This window comes from Podarcis bocagei (genome assembly GCF_964188305.1).
Source record: "Podarcis bocagei genome assembly, chromosome: 8".
In the NCBI taxonomy this organism is placed as follows: domain Eukaryota; kingdom Metazoa; phylum Chordata; class Lepidosauria; order Squamata; family Lacertidae; genus Podarcis; species Podarcis bocagei.
This window is the reverse complement of record NC_138133.1, coordinates 17565739-17589871: the sequence shown is the minus strand read 5'-3', so window position 1 is coordinate 17589871 and position 24133 is coordinate 17565739. Positions and strand designations below refer to the sequence as shown.

Genomic DNA, 24133 nt, shown 5'->3' with positions numbered 1-24133 from the left:
GATCAAACTCATGCTGGTAGCTTTGAGAACACTATCCAACCATCTCGTCCTCTCTCGTCCCCTTCTCCTTGTGCCCTCCATCTTTCCCAACATCAGGGTCTTTTCAAGGGAGTCTTCTCTTCTCATGAGGTGGCCAAAGTATTGTAACCTCAGCTTCACGATCTGTCCTTCCAGTGAGCACCCAGGGCTGATTTCCTTAAGAATGGAGAGGTTTGATCTTCTTGCAGTCCATGGGACTCTCAAGAGTCTCCTCCAGCACCATAATTCAAAAACATCAATTCTTCAGCGACAAGCCTTCTTTATGGTCCAGCTCTCACTTCCATACATCACTACTGGGAATACCATGGCTTTTACTATACGGACCTTTGTTGGCAAGGTGATTTCTCTACTTTTTAAGATGCTGTCTAGGTTTGTCATTGCTTTTCTCCCAAGAAGCAGGTGTCTTTTAATTTCGTGGCTGCGGTCACCATCTACAGTGATCATGGAGCCCAAGAAAGTAAAATCTCTCACTGCCTCCATCCTTCAAATTTACCTTGGGATTTCACTTTTGGATAAAATGTGATGAAAACTCTAGCCACTGCAGCTACCACAAAACCTGTAGTAAAAGGGAGTAGTTGGTAGTACTCAATTTAATACTGCAGCTTGTAGAACCAGAGTGGATTTGATTTAAATCAAATCGATTTAAATCATGATTTAAATCACTAGTCAGTAAGACTTTATTTATTTATTTATTTATTTTACAGAAAAACTCATTCTTGCTGGTATAATCTTAATATTTTCAACCAGATGAAGGTTTCCTTTTTGGAATAAAAAAAAATATTCAGAGTAGTTTTTACACCTTTATCCAAAATTACTGATTTAGTTATACTATTAGAAATACATGGACAGATAATTATGAAATTATTGTGAGGTTAGTAAGTTAACTGTTTATATTTGGATAACTTTTCTGCTGTACTTTATTGGAAGGAGAAAAATAATCATTTCCTTAATAACAATTTAAACAATTTATTTAACTAAAACAATAATATTATAGCATATGTATCCATGTTTGTTAACTGATGTGGTTAAACAATTTATAAAAACAAACAAAAAACACCTTAGACTGAGTTTCAGCACACATGACAAACTTGCCAACAAAATGAAATAGAGTGTAATTGTGAAAAACTATGCAAGGCCTATTTTTTAATATTTTTGCAGGATGGCATTTCTCCATAGATTTCAGAATTTGAATTCTACAGTAAAGTAGTACATGAATGCTTGCAGTATTATGTTTGATTTGCAAGGCGGATGTTGTCTCCAGTGGACCATTCCCTTCTCACTAAAATACAATGGATTGGATCCTTTCCTGACACCTGCGCTTTAGAAAATAATCTCCACAATGTTCTTTCATTTTCATATTAGCTTGCGGGCAATAGTTATCAATGTCACAACCCTTAAGTCATATTGCCATATCATACTTTCCTCCCGTAGATAGAAAGCTCTGTGAGAGACGAAATCGTGAATCTAATAACGATGGCATTTATATTGTGTGCCCTATATGTAAATGTGAACTATGAGAAATGCATAATGTGTAAGATACCATTGATAGAAGACAGCCTGGGATTGCAAATGCTGTATGGCTATAAATATAGTGGGTGCCAATGTGGATAGCCCAGTGCTGTTAAATAATATTGAAAATATTCAAAGCCATAGCAGCTTGGTTCACAATTAGGTAGGCATAGAATCATGGATTGCGCGATGAGGTCCCCAAGACACCCCAAATAAGAACACAATGACACTTAATTTTTGTTTAAGGTTTTTGGCATAATTTTGGCCACAACTTTATCAAAAATACAGCAATGTGAGTGGTTGCTTAGGCATTGGTAGCGACTAACTGACCCCGCACGGGGACAGCTCTGACATTCGCACCCCCCACGAAGTCAGGAAGGGTAAGTCACCTGGGGAGAGAGACGGGACTGGGAACCATGCCTCACCTCTCCCCAGAATGCTCCCAGGGACTCTTGCATGGCCCCAGCCCCTTGCCAGGGGGTTCGGACAAAAGCATGGCGAGCCCCTGGGTTCCTTTAACGGAAAACCCTTGCAGCAGCAGCATTTTGGAGGCGCAGGCACAGCCAAATCCATACCCCTCCACCAACCAATTCCCAAACCAATGCCTAACCGCAAAGCCACTCCCGACGTACGGAGGGGGGGGGTTGCGGGCTCACGCCCCATTCACACCCTCACGGGGCTGCCTGCAGCCCTGCGGGACTTGGGGAATCCTGGGATTCATTAGCATTCATCATTCACCGTGCCAGCCAATCGGCTGGCGCGGGACTAGTAGGGGGCATTTAAGGTCGGGGCAGCCCATGCTTGCCCCTTTCTTTTCTTTCCGCAGCTGCGGTTTCCCACCCTCCCGCCCTTTAGGTTTTCATTTGGACTTTGCTATGGGCTTCGGCTGGTCGCTGCAAGGGGCCTGGTAGGAGTTTTTCCATTTGGCTCATTGGCTGTATTTTGGAAGCCACTTGGTTTTTTTGCCTACCTCGTAGCAAAACGTCACAACACCTTTGGTTTGGGCGGTTAGGCATTGGCAGGGGTATTATTATGCAAATGAGTTGGGGGGGAGGAACGCCATCACGTCCCCCAAATGTTGAAGGGTAGTTCGTTAAAGGACTCCGGGGGGCGTTGCCTCGTCCGAAACCTATGGAGGCTAGGGCCTAAAGCGCGCTCCCGAGCGGTAACCCCTCAGGGAGCGCCTAGGGATGTGCATCTCGGGGGCTCCCCCTGTTGGTGCTTAACCCTTCCTGGTTATACCGGTTAGTCTGATAGGGCTAATGCCTAAAGCCAATACCGTTCTTACCTGTAATCAATAAAGTTGTGGCCAGTTTTCGCCCATTAACCTAAATTCTGGTGTCCTGTGTCTTTATTTATTCCATCTGTGGGAGGGGGCGGGAATCGCCACGCAACCTTACAAGTCGTGACGATTTGCTACGCAGTAGGCAAAAACCAAATGGCACCAGCCAATCAGCCAAATGGATAAAATTCCTACCAGGCCCCTGCCCCAAAGCAGACGACCCCATGACAGGCATAGCAAGGCCAAGCAAACAGCCTAACATTAGGGAGGAAGGGCGGGTGAGCCGAAGCACACAGCGAAAGAGGAAGCTTGTCACTGCGTGCAGTGTGTTTAAGAAACAGGGCTGTCAATCAATAAATGGCAACATATAAATCTCCCCAGTAACAGCCCGCCCCTGCTTAAAGATGGCCAAACTCTTTTGCCCAGCAACAGTGAGGTGTCTTGTCAGCCCGCACCGCAACACGTGCTCTCCATGAGGGAGAACACGCTTTCTGGGATCACATGGAAGAGGGTGACTTCTGCAAGTGATTCCTTTCAGAAGAATCATATGGAAATGTGTTAGGGGAATTATTTGTGCATGTGATTTACCCCTCAGTCCTATGATCTCCAGATAGGATTCTGTTAATCGGATCATCTAGAAACATATTTCCTGTAGGAGCTCTTCACAGAGCGTGCTTTCATGCATATTCAGTGAAGGGAATAACTTATGGGAATCGGCTTCACATTTCCCCTGAGAGTAAATAAGATAACTGATAATCCACGGACACTATTTTCTTCTTCTTACAGTATCGTCTATTTGCCCACTTTTATATGTCATCTTGACTCAGAATCACTATAGTGCTTCCAGCTTCAGGAAAAAAAAAACCTTTTCTCCTTCTCTGCATTTTGATGGGCAGGGGTGGACTAAGATAGAGGTATTAATTCAATTTGCTGAGAGTACAGTTTAACTTCAGGTCATAATTATAGCAGTAAAGTTAATGATCTTGATTGTGTTCAGGCAGTGACACTGTAAAATGAAGCTAACCACTGCATAGATAAACCCTGATCATCTAAACAGGAGATTTTCCTTATCCCCAGGTTGTGTAAGGAAAGGGAAAGGGAATCATCTGAGTGTTTGCATTATAGGATAGAAAATTGTCAATTATTTAGTTTTTATCACTATGGAAGTAGCATTTGGATTCTCTGCCTTGGGCACCAAAATGGCTTGCACCATCTCTGAAAATGTGAAAATAAATAAGTAACTAAAGAATCAGGGCACATGTCTATTACATTAAAGGGGGGGAGGAGAAGCCACTTCAGAAATCCCTGTGTTATTGAAAACAACACACTGAACTATTTCACCAATATTCACAATGCTCCAGATAAGTGCATTTTTTTCTCATGAGTGTGATGATTGCTGTGTGGCTGGTGAATGTGCAAAGGAAAACATGAACGATACGCTGAAATATTCAAAGGGCAGGGGAATCATTAATTTCAGCTATAAACAGCCCTTCCTCACAGGAATTTCTTATGTAGCAGGAATGATAAAATACTAATTAAAATAACTGCTTGAAACTAACAATATATGCCACTCATGTGGCCTACATGCTAAGTGTATATATATATATATATATATATATATATATATATATATATATATATATATAACAAGCTAAGTGTGACCAGATAAAAATGTGATCATACGAGTTTATAGCCTGAAGGAACCATTCTCATGAGAAATCCTGTCAGATGGAATTGTATCCATGGAAGATAGGACTGAAAATGACATAAAGAAAGGAACTCCAGATTTTTTTACAGTGGCTTCCTCCCCTCCTCCTTTTTCTGACACTTTGCAACCCCAAATCTGGGATCTTTCTTTAGTTACCCCAATACTGTGGAAGAATTTACCAGATGAAGTCTGGCTGAATTCCTTTCTCTAGGCCTACAAAAAAAGAAACATGCAAAGCCCATTCAAATGCATACTACTAGGTAGGGTCCTCTTGCTATTTTTATTGAGTTGATTGCATCTGATCTTATGACCGTTTCTTTCTAGTAGCTTTATTGGGTTGTTTTATTATTGGTTGCATAACCTCCAAGTGCACCTATTGTCCAGGGACAGCCCCGGAATTTTGAAAGCCATCCTGGCTTCTGATTTGATCCCAGAATGTCCCTCTTTCTCCCTTCAGCACTGTCCCAAGAGGAGAAGGATGAGCCAGTGCTTGTCCTGAGCAGTGCCAATGGCAGTGGAAACTGTGAGGGAGCACCGCATTGCATCTCCATAGCCTCTGCTGCCGACCTCCTCCCTTGGGCAGCTCATTCCAGCTGCTGGAGAGTTGGAAAGGAGGAGAAGGTTGTTGGAAACGTAAAGAGAAAGAGGGAAATTTCCTCCATATGTGGTGGACTTGTACCAAGGTGAAAGCATTCTGGGATGCAATATATAATGAGCTGAAAAAAGGTTTTTAAATACAATTTTAATTTTAAAAAGAGGTATTTTTGTTAGGGTTAATTGAAAAGGAAATTCAAAAAAAAAAGATGTAAATTTGTTTATGTATGCCACAACGGCTGAAAGAATACTCCTGGCCCAGAAATGGAAGCAGCAGGAACTTCCTACACTGGAAGACTGGCAGATAAAGATGGTAGAATATGTGGAGATGGCAAAGCTGACGGGGAAGATCCAGAATTCGTGAGACGAACTGCTTCAAAAGGACTGGAGCAAATTTATACTTTATATGAAGAAAATTATAAACATTTGGAAAGGTTTGTAGGCTCAAACTGAAATGCTTTGTAATGTGAAAATAAGGATCTGGTTTACATATAAGGAGGTAATTATCATAGAAAAGAAGAAGTTCAAAGGTAAAAAAGTGGTTATAGAAATGCGAGAATTTAGTAAAAAAGTGTTTGGAAGTCAGAAAGAGGGGGGGAAGGAAGTCGATGCTCTGTTTGAGCAATACTTTGTGTCATAGATTTGTGTAATGAGATGTAATTAAATAGGAAAACTTAATAAAAATTATATGGGGGGGGAGGAAAGGAGGAGGAGGAGGTGGAGGAGAACCTGCAACCACAGCTTCCAAGGCCCAGACTCATGTCAGTGGCAGAGGAAGCCACTCGGGTGCCTGGGGAGGTGCGAGCTGCCCATAGGGGCAGGGCACACCGCGGGGCCTCCAGAGTCTGCCTGCCTCCTCTCACTCAGCCACCCTACTACTGGGGGGGGGGGGAGGCAGCGGGTGGACAGTTTGGACAGCGCAGAGCCTGCACGTGCCCAAGCCACCGCATCTCTCCCAGGATAGACATGTGGCTTGGGCGCACTGCAGGCCCCATGGTGAGTGCCGCCTGGCATTTTGTCACCCCCTCAGTGGTGACTCCTGGGTCAACCTGCCCCCCCCGCACCCCCTTCCTCCACCCCTGTCTCACATGTTTCTCCAGCTCTGAGCCTCAGGCACAGGACAAGGCCACCCTGGGCAAGAGGAAGAATGGGAGGGCAGAGCTCAAGGAGCTTTGCTTTGCTTTGCCTTGCCGCACAGCCTGGGTGTCATTTTGGACTCGCAGCTGTCCATGGAGGTGCAGGTCAATTCTGTGTCCAGGGCAGCTGTTTACCAGCTCCATCTGGTACGCAGGCTGAGACTTCTCCTTCTTTCCATGGACAGAACACTATTTTAAAGCCTTGTTTTCCCTCTGTCAGGCCTAGGCAGAATAGCAGGGTGGGGTGCTCAACCGGGATGTGTGTAACTTTGCACTATGCTACTATAACGTACACTGGTTTATTTTACACTAGCTTCTCGTGCATAGGATTGCCCCCTAGAGCACTCAAAATGACAGGAGTGAGAGGGAGGCTGTGTGTGTGTGTGTGTGTGTGTGTGTGTAACAAAAATTTCTTCATTTTATTTTTTAATATTATCTTCCATGGATGCTGTTCCATCCTTACCACCACGAGATTGAATTCTTCAGGCTATAAACCATTATGTATTATTTTCTTCATTTGCTGTGCTGAATTCTTTAGAGAAATGACATTGTAAGATAAATAGAAGATGGCTTTGGCCTCTGAATAATAAAAGAAACTGACTAAAACAGCTCCGTGGATCACAAACAGTTACTGTGCAGCTGGGACACTGCAACATTGTGCTGAGGACGAGGTAAAGAATAAAAGTCTACTCCCAATCCGCCCATTTCTTCTAAAAAGAAAAAAAAAATCACACAGCTCTAGCTTTGTGATAGTATATCCGCAATCCCTATTTTTATGGTCACTCTTCAGAAAACAGCAGCACCAGCAACAAAACCCAGCGAGGTGCATGTTATAAGTGCAAACTGTAGTAGGATTTGGAATAGCACTGAACAGAGACCCTTAAGCTCTGAAACAGCCCTGCAATAAACAGCAAGCAACACAATCCACATCAGTAACATATATAGCTATGAAAGGAGATTATTCATTGTGTGTTTTGCAATTTTCAGAAGTGCTTTCGTGATTTTGCTTTGCTTTCCCATTGTGTGTAAAAAACAAAACAAAACAAAATGACAACAACAACAAAACAACAACCCTGAAGTAATTAGCTGCAAAACCACGAAAGCCAAGCAGGACAGGTCCTTCCCCCTCCTTCCCCTTCAAATGTGGGCCTGGGAAAAGTGGTACAGCAGACAGATCCTTTCTTTAAATTAGAGCTAGGCTTATGCACCACCTGCTGGCTGAGCATGTGATCATGCTAGGCAAGAGGATATACAGTGGTACCTCGGTTTATGAACTTAATCCATTCCGGAAGTCGGTTCTTAAACTGAAACCGTTCTTAAACCAAGGCGCGCTTTCCCTAATGAGGGCTCCCCCTGCCGGTGCCCTTCCACCGTTCGGCTTCTGTTCTTAGAGCGAGGTAAAGTTCTCAAACTGGGACACTACTTCCAGTTTTGCTGAGTTCTTAAACCAAATTCAGTGGTACCTCGGGTTAAGAACTTAATTCGTTCCGGAGGTCCATTCTTAACCTGAAACTATTCTTAACCTGAAGCACCATTTTAGCTAATGGAGCCTCCTGCTGTCGCTGTGCCGCCGGAACACGATTTCTGTTCTCATCCTGAAGCAAATTTCTTAACCCGAGGTTTTATTTCTGGGTTAGCAGAGTCTCTAACCTGAAGCGTATGTAACCTGAGGTACCACTGTAGTTCGTAAACAGGGCTGTTCTTAAACCGAGGTACCACTGTACCACCACTTAGGGCTGGACCAAATTCACCATTTATTTATTTTTTAAGAAAGATAGAGAAAAAATTGAAGGGAGGAGATTTCCTGAAGCTTCCTTTTAAAATCCTGTTTGCTGTCATTAATTCCTCTCCCTGCAGCATTCTATGTCCCTTTCATAGTAAAGGGCTTTCTTTAAAGAGCTTCTTTGTCTTCCAGCCCAACAAGGGATCACATATTGAATATGATGTAATGGTACTAGGTAGGCAATCAAACTTGGCTACTCATTGATATCACTGAGGGCAAACAAAATCAAGTAAGGGCAGAGCTTCTGGCATAAGTAAAAAGGTTAAGGAAATCAGTGCTCACTGGAAGGACAGATCGTGAAGCTGAGGCTCCAATACCTTGGCCCCACCTCATGAGAAGAGAAGACTCCCTGGAAAAGACCCTGATGCTGGGAAAGATTGAGGGCACAAGGAGAAGGGGACAACAGAGGATGAGATGGTTTGACAGTGTTCTTGAAGCTACCAGCATGAGTTTGACCAAACTGCGGGAGGCAGTGGAAGACAGGAGTGTCTGGTGTGCTCTGGTCCATGGGGTCATGAAGAGTGGGAGATGACTAAATGACTAAACAACAAGAACAACAACAAAGATTATTGTTTGCAGGCACTTTCACCCCCTTTCATAGTCGTAGAGTTGTAAGGGACCCCGAGAGTCATTCAGCCCAAGTCTGTGCAATGCAGGAATCTCAACTAAAGCATCCATGACAGATGGCCATCCAACCTCTGCTTAACAGCCTCCAAGGAAGGAGAGCCCACAACCTCCCGAGGGAGACCATTTCACTGTCAAACAGCTGGATGCAATCCCTGAAGAAGCACACACTGAACAATCACTGTGTAAATTGTGTGCACCCAAGGCAAATAAACAGATGCGTTGCAGAGGCTGAACAGTCCTAAATGTTCATTTGGAAAATCCATGCTTTATCCCAAACCCTTTGATGGGGAATGAATGGTTCTGTGAAATAGTTCCAGGAGAGGGGAAATATTATCTTGGCCTTAGTTCGCTACTGGGTTATAGCCAACTAAGTCTTGCTCAGAGTAGACCCATTGAAATCAATGTTCATTAATTTCACTGTGTTTATTCTCCGTAGGATTAACATGGGTCCATCCCATTAGTATTTTGCCCCTGGATCTTTTCTGAGTAGGAGTAACATTGGACACGGCCCATTATTACTGAAGACCTTTTTCTTCCAGCAGCCATTTTAATTACAGCATGACTTTATCATTTTGACTGACTTTTAACTTTTCTGCATTGGATTTTTCTGTGCACTTCTTGGAGACTATTGTAGCCACGTGGTATACAAATTGTTAAAACAAACTAGCACTGATAATGATGATGACAGAAGGATCTGTATCCTGCAAAAGCAGTGCGGCGTGTGACTCAACAGGCCTGCTAACCAAGCGCAGTAAAGCAGGGCCCAGGAATTTAGTCCTGGCTATGCTATGTAGGGGACAGTTGAACATTATATGTGGAAGAGATTCAACAGTTTTCCCATCACACACGCATAGCGGAGACACCAAACCCTTGGAAAATCTGTGGCTCAGCAGGTTCGATGGAAGGACATTGAACCTTGCACGAATAAATGCAAGTCGGTGTGGTACTGATGAAAGAGATGACATGTATGATGGAAGGTCAAGTGGTGGGGTTATTCCGTGATACCTGGGGGAGCAGACACCCCCACCTCTGGCAAGGTTGTGTTGATTTTCAATGTCTGCTAATCTTTGCTCAGTGAGGCTTTTAGCTGAGCGTAAGTTCATCTTTAGGGAGTCCGCTGGGGAAATTCCGATGCTCAGAAGTTTGGCATGGATTTTTCCTACCCACGGATTAACAAATTCGTCCCGCCAGAGGCACTGAAAAAGGTAATGGTCGGGAAGCCTATGCCAGCTGGACAGCCAATAGCCAAAGACTCGCTTCCAGATGACAGTCTCCAATGTTGCAATCCTTAACTCCAGACGTATGGCTGCGTTGCTCACACACATGGGGAGTTTCAGGAGGCGACGGAGAAACTGATTCTGCAATGTCTCCAGCGATGTTAAATTGGACCCAGGGGCCCAGAGCGGGGCAGCATAGCAGAGGGTGGGAACCACTTTTGCGTGGTATACCTTCAATGCAGAGGGGATGTGGGAGGCTCCGTCAGCCGCAAAAAATTGGAGTAGAGCATAAAGTATTGTTTTCCCTTTGTTTAGTAAATACTGTATCTGTGGCTTCCAGCTTAGGTTGTAGTGAAAAAAGACTCCCAGGTATTTAAATTTGAAAACCTGTTCTAATTGGACTCCGTCTAACTTCCAGCTGTAAGTTTTCCGAGACCTGGTAAAGACCAGGACTTTAGATTTCCCATGATTAATTGTCAGATGGTTGAGTTTGCAATAAGCCGCAAAAATCTTTAGAGCTCTGCATAAACCGACTCTAGAGTAGGAAAGGATCGCTGCATCATCGGCGTATAGGAGCAAAGGGCAGCGAAAATCGGCTAGGCGGGGGGCATGAATGTTGGCTTGAGACTCATTCAGAAAGAGCTTCATATCGCTAATAAACAGGTTGAAGAGGAGTGGGGCCAAAATACAGCCTTGGCGCACACCTCTATTTATTGGGACCTCGTTGGATAGGTTTCCCGCAGGTGTGAGTCTCACTCTAGCCGACGACCCGTGGTGTAATTGGGTTATAAGCCATAACAGTCTTCTATCTATGCCCCATCTCTCTAGTTTCTTCCATAGACAGTTTCTTGGGATACTGTCGAAGGCGGCCTTTAGGTCTATGAAAGCGACACATAGGCGCCCCCGCCTCGGGGCAGAATATTTTCTGGCAAGATGATACATAATTACCATATGGTCAGAGGTCGAGTAATTGTTCCTAAAGCCCGCTTGCTCATGGCCAATCAGATTTGAGTCGTTTGCCCAATGAGACAGCTTAGACAGCAAAAATTTTGCATAGATTTTCCCGATGATAGACAAAAGGCTGATGTTCCGATAGTTCTCCGGGTCAGCAGGGGGACCCTTTTTATGGACTGGCACGATCACGGCCTCCTTCCATGACCTAGGGATAAGCCCCATAGAATTAATTGCGTCAAAGACTTTGGCCAGAATTTCAGCCCACCACCTCGGTTGCGCAACAATAGCCTCAGCAGGGACTAGATCCGGCCCGGGGGCTTTGCCCGTTTTCAGATCTAATATCAAGTCCATTATCAGGTCTGGGTCGGTAGAGGGCCACAAAGGTAGGTGGTCGGCTCGGAATTCCGTGGATGAGTTGGATTCCTCTGCCAAGGAGAAATATTTACTCAAGAATTTTTCCCATGTGGGCGCAGGGATAATCGTCAGTGGGTACTTCCTTTCTCTTATGTTTATCAGAGCCCAAAATTCCTGTGGTCTGCGGGATCTAGAGGCCGCTATCAAGGCTCGCCAACGCTTTTGATGCCACTCGCGTTTGGCCAGCTTTAAAGTCTGTTTGTATGCTCTTTTGGCTTGTAAATAGGAGGATGGTAGAGCTTGGGCATTAGAGTTTTTGTATTCATTATAGATGGAACGAAGAAGGGATCTTGCTTGTTTGCAAGAGGTGTTAAACCAAGGGGCCCCAGCACTGAAATGCACCACTTTCGCCTTTTGAGGAGGTGATGTAAAAAAGGTGGTAAGGTTTGTTGTAAGAAGGTTAAAAAGTTTCAAAACTGAATTGGAATCTTGTAAATCAGTAGTTATTTGAGGTAGATAGGCAGTGATTTCCCTATGGAAAAAATCCTGGTATTTTTGGGCCACAGCCTCCGACCATTTGATCCCTCTTATTTGGACCGATGATGAGGTTTCCAGAAGAACTGAGTGTTTATAGTCCTTCTGGCGCCGGAACAATGACAAAGTGGTCACTACTGGGAGGTGATCACTGAAATGTTGATTTTCAACTTGGAAGGAAAGTACATTAACGGCCAAATTTGCGGAGATCAAGAAGTAATCGATAACACTATTAGATGTTGGTCCCAGGTGAGTGAACTCCCCCGGTATATCGGGGGGGAAGGTGCCGTTCAAGAATACTAGATTCAAGCGAATGGCCATTTGGTAAAGGGTCACTCCTGCTTTGTTTACTCTGTTGTCCTTTGAAGTTCTAATTCTGGTATGTTCCAAGTCAAAGTTGTCCAAACATGGGGGAGTCCACCATTTGGACTTGGTTAGTAGGTCCCAATTAGTGGCAATACGAGCATTAAAATCTCCCCCAATTAAGGAATACGAGTTAGGGCATTTGGTATGACATGACAGTAGGTGATTTTCAAATGATTCCCATCTCCAATCAAGATCAGGTGCTGAGCCTTCGGGGGGGAGATAAACATTAGTAATTAGTAATGAGGACTTCCCTTCTGTGATCAGTCCAGATAGAGCAAAAGGCGGGGAAGCCCGTACCAGAGTGAATTTGGCGCAAAGTTGGAGTGAGATCCCAATCAAAAGACCCCCTTTGGGGCGACCTCCTTTCAAGGAAGGGGAGGCCGGAAGTGTTAGAAGATCGAAGCCATCTATGATAATCTCTTCCTCATCCCACGTTTCTTGGAATAGAATGATATTAAATGAGTTTATGTACTTCCTGAATTCGGGGTCTGATTTTTTGGTTCTCCAACCAGCGATGTTCCAGCTAAGTATTGATAATGTTGGGTCCTTGTGCTGTCCCGGTAATTGTCACTTTGAGTTGTTTAATGGGTTCTTGGAGGTAAAACGAGGACCTATAAGAAAATCGGTAATTTTAGTTTGTGTGGATAAGGTCTTCTTCTGTGTTGATTGAATCCATGATTTGGTAACATTAACAGGCAGGAAGGGTTTTGCCGGGGAGGAAGAATTAGGCAAAGTTGGTGAGGTTGGATGCTGTTCATTGAGGTGAGTAGTAGCAAGTCTTTGATGGGCTCTACTAGTAGATCCGTCGGAGTTGTCAGTCTTAACCAGGGTAGCGCTAAGAGGTGTTCCAGCCATCACTTGTAGTTGCTGCGCAGATGGGGAAGAATTATCACGCAGATGTATAGAAGGACGTGAACGTGGGGATGGTGCATGCGTAGTCATTTCCTGGTGATCTTCAGGCAGGGATGATTCTAGCTCAGGCATTGAGGCAAAGGAATCATCAACCTCCATATTTTGATTGGACATAAGGTCTGAAACGGGAGTATTGAGTTTATCAGCTTCCTCCACGGTAGAATGGTGCTGTTGGTCAACAGGTGACTGCTGATTCAGATCAGTAGGGGGTAACAAGGTAACAGGTTGAGAGATTATCAAGGTATTTGATGGAGACGCCTTGTGGGACGTGGAGCACCTGCTCTCCTCTCTCATCGGCATAGAGGGGTCCCCTTGCGATAGGAGTCTTTGTTTGAGTAGATCCAATCTATCGAGAATAGCCTGCTGTTCTTCCGAAGGGAGTTTTCCATAAGAGGAGATAAGATTTCTCTCTTCAGGAATATTCCAATCTCCGCTTGCAATTGGATCACTCCTCAGCTTAGCTAGATGGTCACTTGCGGTCGCAGGTGGAACAGGGGGTACCCGGCTAGGTGTTTTTCCCTTTATTATAGGGACAGAGGAAGGAAACGGGCGTTCATTGCCGGTTAAAATGTTGGGGAAAAGAGGTTTAACACTCGTGTCGTTAAAGACTCTTGTTGTTACAATCTCCCAGGGTGCCAGCCGATCTTTTTGTCTTGCAAGAAGATGTGGGATCCTTGCAGACTGGAAGGAGAGCATAAATTTCCTTGGCCAGGGCGTGGCATTTAGGGGTACTACAGATAGAAGATCTATCCGGGAAAAAGGAATATTTAACAAATCACGTAGGTACCCTTTAGCCATCATCAGGTTATTCCACCTAAGTCTGGGGGCGTCACGGGAAAAAATGGATAAACATATTTTATTAGGTTGAAAAATCAAGGATTGCTTATTCCTTTGGGGCAGTGGTAGCCTGCATCTTGAGCCCTTAAGGAGAGATTTCTGGTCAAGTTGTCTCTTTAAGGTACTCACAAGCTGCACAGGAGATTGATGCAAATTAGATGGCTCAGTTGAGGAAGGTAGATGAGCTAGAAAGGCCCGTGTAAGTTTATTCAATGATGAAGAAATCCCCTCCAATTCCTTGAAGATGAAGCTTAAAGTCCTGATTACCAGTTGTATTTGATCAGGTACTAATTCATGGGCAGTTTGCCCTAATGCTTCGCGTTTCAGTGACGGAGGTGTAATTAAGGTATCAGGGAGGAGGGTTTCCCTATGGCTTCCATCCCCCGCTGGATCAGCTAGCTTTTCCAACTCTCCTTGATCATGCAGAGGCCAAAAGCGGTTGTATGTTTCGACCGCCGAAACAATTACTTGCTCCGTTTTGCTGTTATTGTTAGTAGATGGTGGGGGAGATTCAAGCTTTGACTGCTTTACTCTTGGAGGTGAACAACTTTTCTCAGCAGATCTTGGTCGCTTGCCATGACCCATTTGTTGCTGTCTCACTAACTACGAAGGTTCAAAGTAGAGGTAAACGGAGATAAAAGAGATAAAAGAGAACTTATCTTTATGGACGCAACTCCTCTGCTACTCCTCGTCCACTACTCAACATAACCCAGTCTTCAAGACGGCGTTACTAATCAGCAGCAGGCTTTCTCAGCAGGGGGTTTGAATATCCTTGTTGATACGTATATGGCCCCGACAGGCCAACCATAGAAGTAAAACGATTAAAAACTTCCAACAGAGGTAAAATAATTTAAAAGTCAAATAAAAACAGCTATAAAGACGGCTGTAAAAGGCTATAAAAGGCAATAAAAGGTTTGTAATCCGGAGGGTTCACGAAGGAGAAGTTGTTACAGCCGCCATCTTCTTTGGCTCCTACAAATAATTGTGTGGTATACAAATTGTTAAAACAAACTAGCACTGATAATGATGATGATGATTGATTCAATTCCTTACCCACCTTTCACCATAAAGTCCTAGGGTAAATTGCAATAATAGAAAAATACAGTATTAAAACCAGTTAAGCCAAGAGATGACAAATGAAGTTTAAGGAATGAAACAGAGAAAAGGCATGATGCACATCTGATAGTTCAACTTTGGTGATTTAAAATAAAATAAAATACACCTGCCTCTCCTGTTTCACTTACCTAAACAGAATATTGGGTAGGCATATCCAGTCTACATTTGCCACACAGTCCCATGATGCTAATTGCTGTAAACAGCAGAAGAAATAGGAGATGAGCATAGGAAGTTTCCTGGATGATCTTTTGGAAAATCTATGGGAAATGAATTTGAAGGAGGTAAGAACAGACCTCGTAATCAATACCATCTAGATTATTTCATGGCCTTTTTATTGCCTGTCTACACTTCCTGGATAAATTAAGTGTGCTGTGGCGACTGACTCCACTTTCTCTTTACTGGTGCTGGGCATGCATTTTTGAGGAATTGGATTATTTACTATCAGGTGTTTGGAAGTCAGAGAAAGTCGGTTCGGAAAGGTTTGTGCAGAATATCATTTTGCCAGATGCACTGCTGGTTCATTTGTTCAATGAAATAGCGGAACACATGGATGGGTGGGGAACGATACCTTTTAATTCACAGCATGACACCTGATGTGCCCCCACGCTCTCTACTTGAGGTGTCAGAATGTTTCCAAATAAGGATGTAAAACTACTTTATAGCCTGCATCCATATTTCCCCCCAAAGTAAAGTAACAGGAGAGTAGCTGAGAGGAACTGTGATAAATTACCTGATGCTGTGCACATTTATGCACAATTACATGTTTTGTGCAAAACATATAATTTTAGATCAACTTGGCTCAGATAAGAAGCATGTAAATCTTGCATACTGTGTCTCTTCAAAATTAAGTGATTGTCAAATTTTTAATCTTGAGAAATGAAGGTGCATTGTTCTGCTCTGTGTTGCATGTGTTGCACATGAATTCTTCTGTAAGTTTTCAGTCTGGACCACAGTGGACAGATCCAGCAGCCATAATACTGCCTAATCTCCTTACCATAGCTAGGCCCGCAGGTGCATGTGTGACACTCATACTTCCTTTTTCCTCCAATCTTATCCCCACCAGTCCTGTTGCACATAGATTTCCCCCTTCCTTTCACTTTTTGGGAAATGATTATCATGATGTTGGCCTTGGTATTATTGGTAACCATGGTTTTGCAAACCTGGTTTTAAGTTTGCAATTTGCAAACACCGACTTAGCAAAAATGGTGATGCAATGGTAAGAATGATTAGCTCTGAAAATTAAAGGGAAGGGAAGTCTTCCAATTGTGGTAATGTGTGATGGGCTAATTTTCTTAATAATGATAATAATAATAAATTTATTCTTTATACCCTGCCCATCTGGCTTGGTTACCCCAGCCACTCTGGGCGGCTTACAGCATATCTAAAAACATAATAAAAACATCAAGCGTTAAAAACCTCCTGATACAGTGACCCAGCCCTTCATAAAGGAATTGAATCCTACTTGCCATTGCAGGCTGCAGTTCTAAAACACTTATCTGTGAGTATGTTATGATGAAGTTAGTGAGATATTTCCCCCAAGTAAACATGTATAAGATTATGTTGCATATAGGGGCGGACAAATGTGTCAGTTTGATGAAACCTTGCTCTGGCCTTTGGCTGAGTTACTGTGATGTCATGAAATGTTCACGAACACTGCACCTAGCCTAGGGAATGTGCCAGGAAAATGCAAGCCACAAACCTTCCATGTAGAAAATGAAAAGTCACACATAGTACCCATATGAACTGCTGATCTTCTGCACTTTTGGCACATGCATGCTTAGCATTTGGTATAAAAGGAGCAGATATTGCTATGATCCCATGCCTGGTATCCACAGTCATTTTGAAATCCAAAGAGTCAATACAGTATACTAATTGTGGATATATAGAATCAGAGAATCATAGAACTGTACACTTGGAAAGGACCCCAAATGTCAACTAGTCCAACCCCCAGAAATGCAGGAAACTCAGTCACAGGATTCATGACAGATGACCATGCAGCTTCTGATTAAAAACCTTCAAGGAAGGAGAGTCCGTCATCTCATGAGGGAAACCATTCCACTGTCAAACAACTCTTGTGGTCAGAAAGTTCTTCCTGGTGTTTAGTTGGAATACCTTTCTTGTAACTTGAATCCACTGGTTTGGGACCTGCCCTCTGGAGCAGGAGAAAACATGATTGCTCCATCTTCCATGTGACAGCTCTTGAGAGATTTGAAGATGGCTATCATGTCTCGTCTCAGTCTCCTCTTTTCCAGGCTTAACATACCCAACTCCCTCAACTGTTCCTCATAAGGCTTGGTTTCCAGATGCTCAATCATCTTGGCCAGAGAGGTTCAGGCATTTGGTGAAATCTTAGCCATCAAGCTTTTGGGTGAAGTGGTACATCATCCAGACCCAGACCAGGGGTCTTGGTGGAAGTCTCTATCCAGAAGTCAAATGTAGGGCAGATGGGCCATAGAGCTTCCAGCGGGAGCCTGCAGATGGTCATCTTGGGAGATTGGTATCTTGGGGAGGCCATAATCCTTGCCACAACTCTGTCAGAAGTTTCAGCCCTCCGGCAGGAGACTAAAATGGAGCCAAAATCCACCTACATTTGGAATCAATGTTGTGGCCATTTCTAACCCATATCATTGTTTGCCCAAGTTTGTTCATAACACCTTAGTTGTAGCCTAAGCATGGGGAGGGTGGCACTGTGACCGGGACTTGTTGTTTAGTTGTTTAGTTGTGTCCGACTCTTCATGACCCCATGGACCAGAGCACGCCAGGCACTCCTGTCTTCCACTGTCTCCCGCAGTTTGGTCAAACTCATATTGGTAGCTTCGAGAACACTATCCAACCATCTCATCGTCTGTCGTCCCCTTCTCCTTGTGCCCTCCATCTTTCCCAACATCAGGGTCTTTTCCAGGGAGTCTTGTCTTCTCATGAGGTGGCCAAAGTATTGGAGCCTCAGCTTCACGATCTGTCCTTCCAGTGAGCGTGACCGGGACTACAACTAAACATAATACGCTGCATTGCTTCTAATAGGAAATGTGTTGCAAATTGGCTGGTTATGGATATTTACCCTTCAAATGACTTTTAACTCAGTATTTGCTTTTTGTATCAACCAGATTCAGAAAATTGTGCACTACTTAAGAGTCTCAGAGCAGCCTTTCCCCTTCAGACAGTCTACATGTTTTATTAGAAGCAACCTGTATTCCCTAGAGGAGAGCTTATCTTTGTCATTTCTCAAGTTAGTGTTCTTGGTCTAGATATCCTTCAAAACAAAATGTTAAAAAACCAAAAACAAAACGCATGGAAACACAAACAAGTATTCAGAAAACTTTTCTAGTGCTTTCTGAAACATGGTAAGTCATATTGTGAATTGCCCACACATGCTGATGAGGACCAAATGAGTTTGGCTAGAACTACATGCTGAAGGTGGCAGTGGAAATTAATGTGATGCTACATCCTTTGAAAATATTGTGCAGATGTTTCTACCAATAAATCAGAAGTGTTTCCTTCCCCTTTTATCTGCTTTTATTAATACATGCATCCCCTGGCTGTTTCTTTCTTTCTCTTAAGCAAAGGATACCAAGTGGTTATTTTTCACCTTTGTTATTGACACCAGATAGTTATCCCATTTTCTCTGCTACAGTCCTTCTAGAAATCTTTCATGCCTTTAATCCCACTACTATTAACAGCCCAAACTCATATTTTAGCACTTTATCACTGGCTTGGGAGAACCACTGGCTATGGTATTTATGCAGTTTTGTGTGACTCTGAATAAGACTCTCTCTTACTGTGGATCCCATGTCACATTTCTGAGACTGCTTCAAAGTCAGTTCTGTTTCCCATTTCTAAATGCATGGGTGTTGCACCCATGAGGAATGGAAACAAAAGGTCACCAATCATGCTGCTATCTCTGTTATGTGTATGACTGAATTGTTAATGTCCTGTTGAGATCTGGCATGAGTTTTTGATTAGAGCGGGATAGACCTGGGCTCAGATCCAGGCCCAGATTGGGTGATATTTGGCCATTCATAAGAAGTGCCATTGCTAGATCATGCAGGTCTATCTACCGTATTTTTCACCCTATAAGACGCACTTTTTCCCCTCCAAAAATGAAGGGGAAATGTGTGTGCATCTTATGGGGCGAATGCAGGCTTTCGCTGAAACCTGGAGAGCGAGGGGGGTCGGTACGCACTGACCCCTCTCGCTCTCCAGGCTTCAGGAAGCTATCCGCTAGCTGTGGGAGACCCAGCTCTCCCAGGGCTAGCGGAGAGCTTGCCTGCACCCAGAAGCTTGGGGCGCGCTGAGCTCTGCACGCCCCAAGCTTCGGGATTAGCGCAGTGCTCCGCTAGCTGTGGGAGAGCCGCGCAGCTCTCCCACGGCTAGCGGAGACCTTGCCTGCACCCAGAAGCTTGGGGCGCGCTGAGCTCTGCACGCCCCAAGCTTCGGGATTAGCGCAGTGCTCCGCTAGCCGTGGGAGAGCCGCGCAGCTCTCCCACGGCTAGCGGAGACCTTGCCTGCACCCAGAAGCTTGGGGCGCGCTGAGCCCCACACGCCCCAAGCTTCGGGATTAGTGCAGCGCTCCGCTAGCCATGGGAGAGCCGCGCGGATCTCCCACGGCTAGCGGACTGCTTGCGCGCACCCAGAAGCTTGGGGCACGCTGACCTCAGCACGCCCCAAGCTTCTGTATCAGCGCAGCGGTCCGCTAGCCCTGGGAGAGCCCCGCGGCTCTCCCAGGGCTAGCGGACTGCTTGCGCGCACCCAGAAGCTTGGGGCGCGCTGAGCTCCGCACGCCCCAAGCTTCGGGATTAGTGCAGCTGTCCGCTAGCCCTGGGAGAGCCGCGCGGCTCTCCCAGGGCTAGCGGACTGCTTGCCGGCACCCAGAAACTTGGGGCGCGCTGAGCTCCGCACGCCCCAAGCTTCAGGATTAGCGCAGCTGTCCGCTAGCCCTGGGAGAGGCGCCTGGCTCTCCCACGGCTAGCGGAGACCTTGCCGGCACCCAGAAGCTTGGGGCGTGCTGAGCTCCGCACGCCCCAAGCGTCAGGATTAGCGCAGCGCACCTGGGGGGGAAATAAAATTTTTTTCCCTTTATTTCCCCCCAAAAAAACTAGGTGCGTCTTATGGGCCGGTGCGTCTTATGGGGCGAAAAATACGGTAATCTAGCATTCTGCCTGGGGACTGGGGCAAGCCGGCAGGCAGTAGTGCTCTGTTGTTCGTGATGGCTCACAATTGGTGTTCAGAAGCATACCACCTCATATATTGGAGGCAATACAACTATATTGACTAGTAGCCTTATCCTCTATGAATTTGACTGAACCCCCTTTAAAGCTATCCAAGTTAGTGACCATCACTTCAATGGTTTGTTAAAGCTCTCAGAGATCCAACAAAAAGCCCCTTTTTACTCTACACTGTCAAGGACCAGCATGGTACGATTCTTCATCCAGTACAAATATACTCTTCTCTCTCCCCCCCCTTTTTTGATATATGGAGATTTTGTACAATTCTGAGTCAATGCATCCCGAATGGAAAAGGGAGGAGGTCTTTTAGATGAGTAATTTGTCCTAGCACCTATAATCCTTTGTTCTGTTGTTTCATTCTGGTTAAGACCCTTGCTATATCCTATTTTGTTTACCTTGCTCAAAATGACACAACGCTAATGAGAAACGACCAAACTGGCCATCTTTGTTCATTTCCAGAGTTCTACGTTTATCATTTGCACAATTTGTCTCTGATTGAATAAGAGCCAGAGTACAGCATTCTTATTGCTTAAAAATATGGTTGTGATTTCAAATGGAGAGTATGATGTGCAATTAAACAATATGTGTGTGATATGCTACAATGATCCAGATCTGCACTGGAAAAGACAGCATAGTTGTTTTTGCAGCTGTCCTGAACATGCCATGCCAGTGTGCAGGGAAGTGGAAATATCTGCAGAAATAAAGGAGCTAGTTTCACACATTCTGATGGATATCATCCCAAAATCCAATATCTGGCTTTTAAGTTAGAATGCTGAAACTCATACTCAGCTATTCACATAAATTACAACTTTTTACACAAACACAATGATGTTCCACCAAATTTTATTGCAAGTGGACCCAACTTAGTCATGTTCTTTCATTTCAGTGAGTCTGCTCCGAGTAAAAACCTAGCTGAATACTACCCATCATTTGCATTTCTTATTTAAAATTATATTCAGATGTATTGCATATGCTTAAACCCCAAACATACAGACTTTTAAGTGTTGGTTTAAGGATACGAAAGGATACAATTTATGGAAAAGACAGTGCCTCTGAAAGGCATTAAATGATCACACAGTTTGGGACCTTAAATATCAGTATATTTCGTACATGAGACAGCATTATTAGAGAAGTGATTGTTCTATTTGTGCTCCCTTATGCTGTCACTTATATGCTAGAAAATAGGGGAAATAATATGTAAGAGCAAGCTCTTTCCAGACAGCCAAGTAGTTTGTTTTCTCATTCATATATATATATATATATATATATATATATATATATATATATATTGGGATCTTATCTGCTTGGTGTCTTCAAAAGCATTTTCACTTTTCTCAGCAGAATGTCAGCACTCGCTATGGAAGACATTCATAATAAATAAAAGGCTCTTTTTATATCACTTTTTATTTTCAAATTACTCACAGATTATCTCTCCTCCAGTCTTTTCTCCTTTCATTCCTCGAAACAGTTTATTCAGACATCTTGGTCTAAATCTTTCTAAAAGCCATTCTGGCTGGGAATCCCACCCGCTCTCCCCACATCCCATCTTTCCTTTTTTCAGCATCATCATCGTAAAAATAGCTTCTTCGTTGAAGCAATATAGCCTTTTAACCCTTAGAGACACATTGAAGATGAAGACCAATGTGACAGAATGGTCACTTTTTAGAACCTCTGGCTTTCTTCGGAGGAAGCACACTAGTTAATCAAATTAAAAAAAATATGAATGAAAAGCCATGGCCCAGTATATTATCTTCCCAATCTAACCTTTAAGTAACCTCTCTTATCAAGGGCTGGCACTGCCACAGGATGAAAGGAGCAAGGTTTTCCAGAGCAGCCTGACTTACACAGTAAGACTGTGAGATCCATTAAAACTGCACAGCTCTTCCCCACTAGAAGCAAGATTAGCTACATTAAAGTTGGCCATTTCTACAGAGTAGCAAAGCAGGATTTATGTGTTCAGTTCACCTTGGGCTTCCTCAACCCTTGGAAGGCAGTAGAAGAGATAGAGGTAATAATAGGAACAGCTTGTCCGCACAGTTCCTTTCTGCATGCTGGTCCTAACCCATACTGTGGCGTTTGCTCTCCTATGTGTGTGATATCATACAGGGTTCATAGGGAAAGGGTTAACTAATTGTAAAATGACTAACCAATGGGAACCCAGGGGGCAGAGTTAACTGTGTATAAGGTTTAAGCACAGAGGTTTTTTAGTTAGTTAGAGTGAGTTAGAGTTGTTGAGTCTGGAGTTAGAAGTGACAGAGAAGATAAGTGTGTGGGTTGGCCTGGTCTGGTGTGAGAGAGTGAGAGAATTTGTGAAGAGGAGTCAGTCAAACAGTTGAGATAATCAGTCAGAAGGTATTAGGAAGGTATAGCCCGGTAAATAAACTAAAGTTAAGATACTGACAGGAATATTATCTGAGAAACCATAAACTTGTTAATGTTTGTAAAATAAACTTCTTCTTCTTTTTTTGGTTCACTTTTAACAACTGACTGGACTCAGTGTTTTACCAGAGAGTAACTGGTTGGTGGCAGCGGGGAAGCGAGCACAGGTTAAATGTCTGGGGACCCTGTGTGATTGCCACACATACTCCTGACGATTTTGAATACAGACAGCAAATCTGGCCACCCCATCACAAAAAGGATTCTGTATTGCCCATGTGGTACCTGTTGATGGAAATCCACAGCACTGCTGCCTGTAGTGTGCATTTTTAAAAGTCTGAAATATATATTCAGGTTGGGTCTCTGGAACCCAAGGGTGCTTCAGGGGCATAGAATAGAATTGTAGTGTTGGAAGGAACTATGAAGGTCATCTGGTCCAATCTCCTGCAATGCAGGAATCTCAGCTAAAGCATCCATGCCAGGTGGCCATCCAAGCTCTGCTTAAAAACCTCGAAGAAAGGAGAGCCCACAAAATACAATGTGAAAATAACAACAACAAAGCAATGATTACACTATGATTTAAGGCAAAAGGCAGAACTATGCCTTGCCGATCTGCTTGGAAGCCTACCTGGAAGAGGTGGGTTTTGTGGAGGCCAATTATCTGGGTCATCTACTGTGGGCTGAAGAGCACTTTGCTTTGTTTGTATCCCTGACCAACTATCTGCCAACTGTGCAAGCTAAGCACAAATCTTCCTCTCTGTTTCAGGAAATGACAACAACTTTAAGTACGGTGAGAGATCTGGAACATCAAGTTTTCTCCCTGCATAAAGGAACAGAAATGCTTGCCTTGGCAACATTGCTCACCTCAAAAATTATATGCCCAATTCTTCTTATGCAGAAGTTGCTGGGGGGGGGGTGTTTAAAAAGGGAGGATGAATTCACCCTTCTGTAAAATAACTGTTTTCCTTTAGCTACAGCTGAGAGGAAGGAAAATTTACTGTTCTTCATGATAAAGAAATCAATCAGAATGAAATTTGCTGTTTGTTTTGTATCCAGACAGAGAATCGCTAATGTTTTTCTAATGGTTTGTTATATGAGCTTCAGAAAACCGGATTAAACTGTGTTCTCATGCCAGTCTTGGCAGCTGAAAAGAGATTTGAGGGATTGTATGAGATTTTTAAAAACAGAATGAGTTTGGGCTGCAAGTTTCTGGTCTTTGAGAAGCTGAAGTTGCAAAGCACATAACATTTTATTGGGCTGCTCTACATCCAAAGAACCCTGTGCTTATTCACGCCCTGATGGTGGCCTCCTAGTTGCAGCTATGATTGATAAAAAATATTCAAGAAGTCCTACTCAGTTTAACACAATTTATTTTGGAGAACAATAGCCTTTGTGCATGATCCACGACACCTGCACTTAGGCAGCTGGGCGTACCAGCTGTTTCAGTATACATAGCTGAAGCTCTAAGTGTTCTTGAAAATACATGTGGGTTTATTTGTTTTTAAGAATCATGACGTTAACAGTTTTCAGTGCTGTTTTAACTGACCTGGAAGTGGGTCCTAGTCAC

General features: G+C 43.8%; 1 protein-coding gene across 1 annotated transcript in view; it reads left to right on the top strand.

Moving 5' to 3' along the window:
• Positions 1–24133, top strand: part of CDH12 (cadherin 12) — a 689773-nt gene that overhangs the window by 227101 nt on the left and 438539 nt on the right. The window lies entirely within an intron of this gene.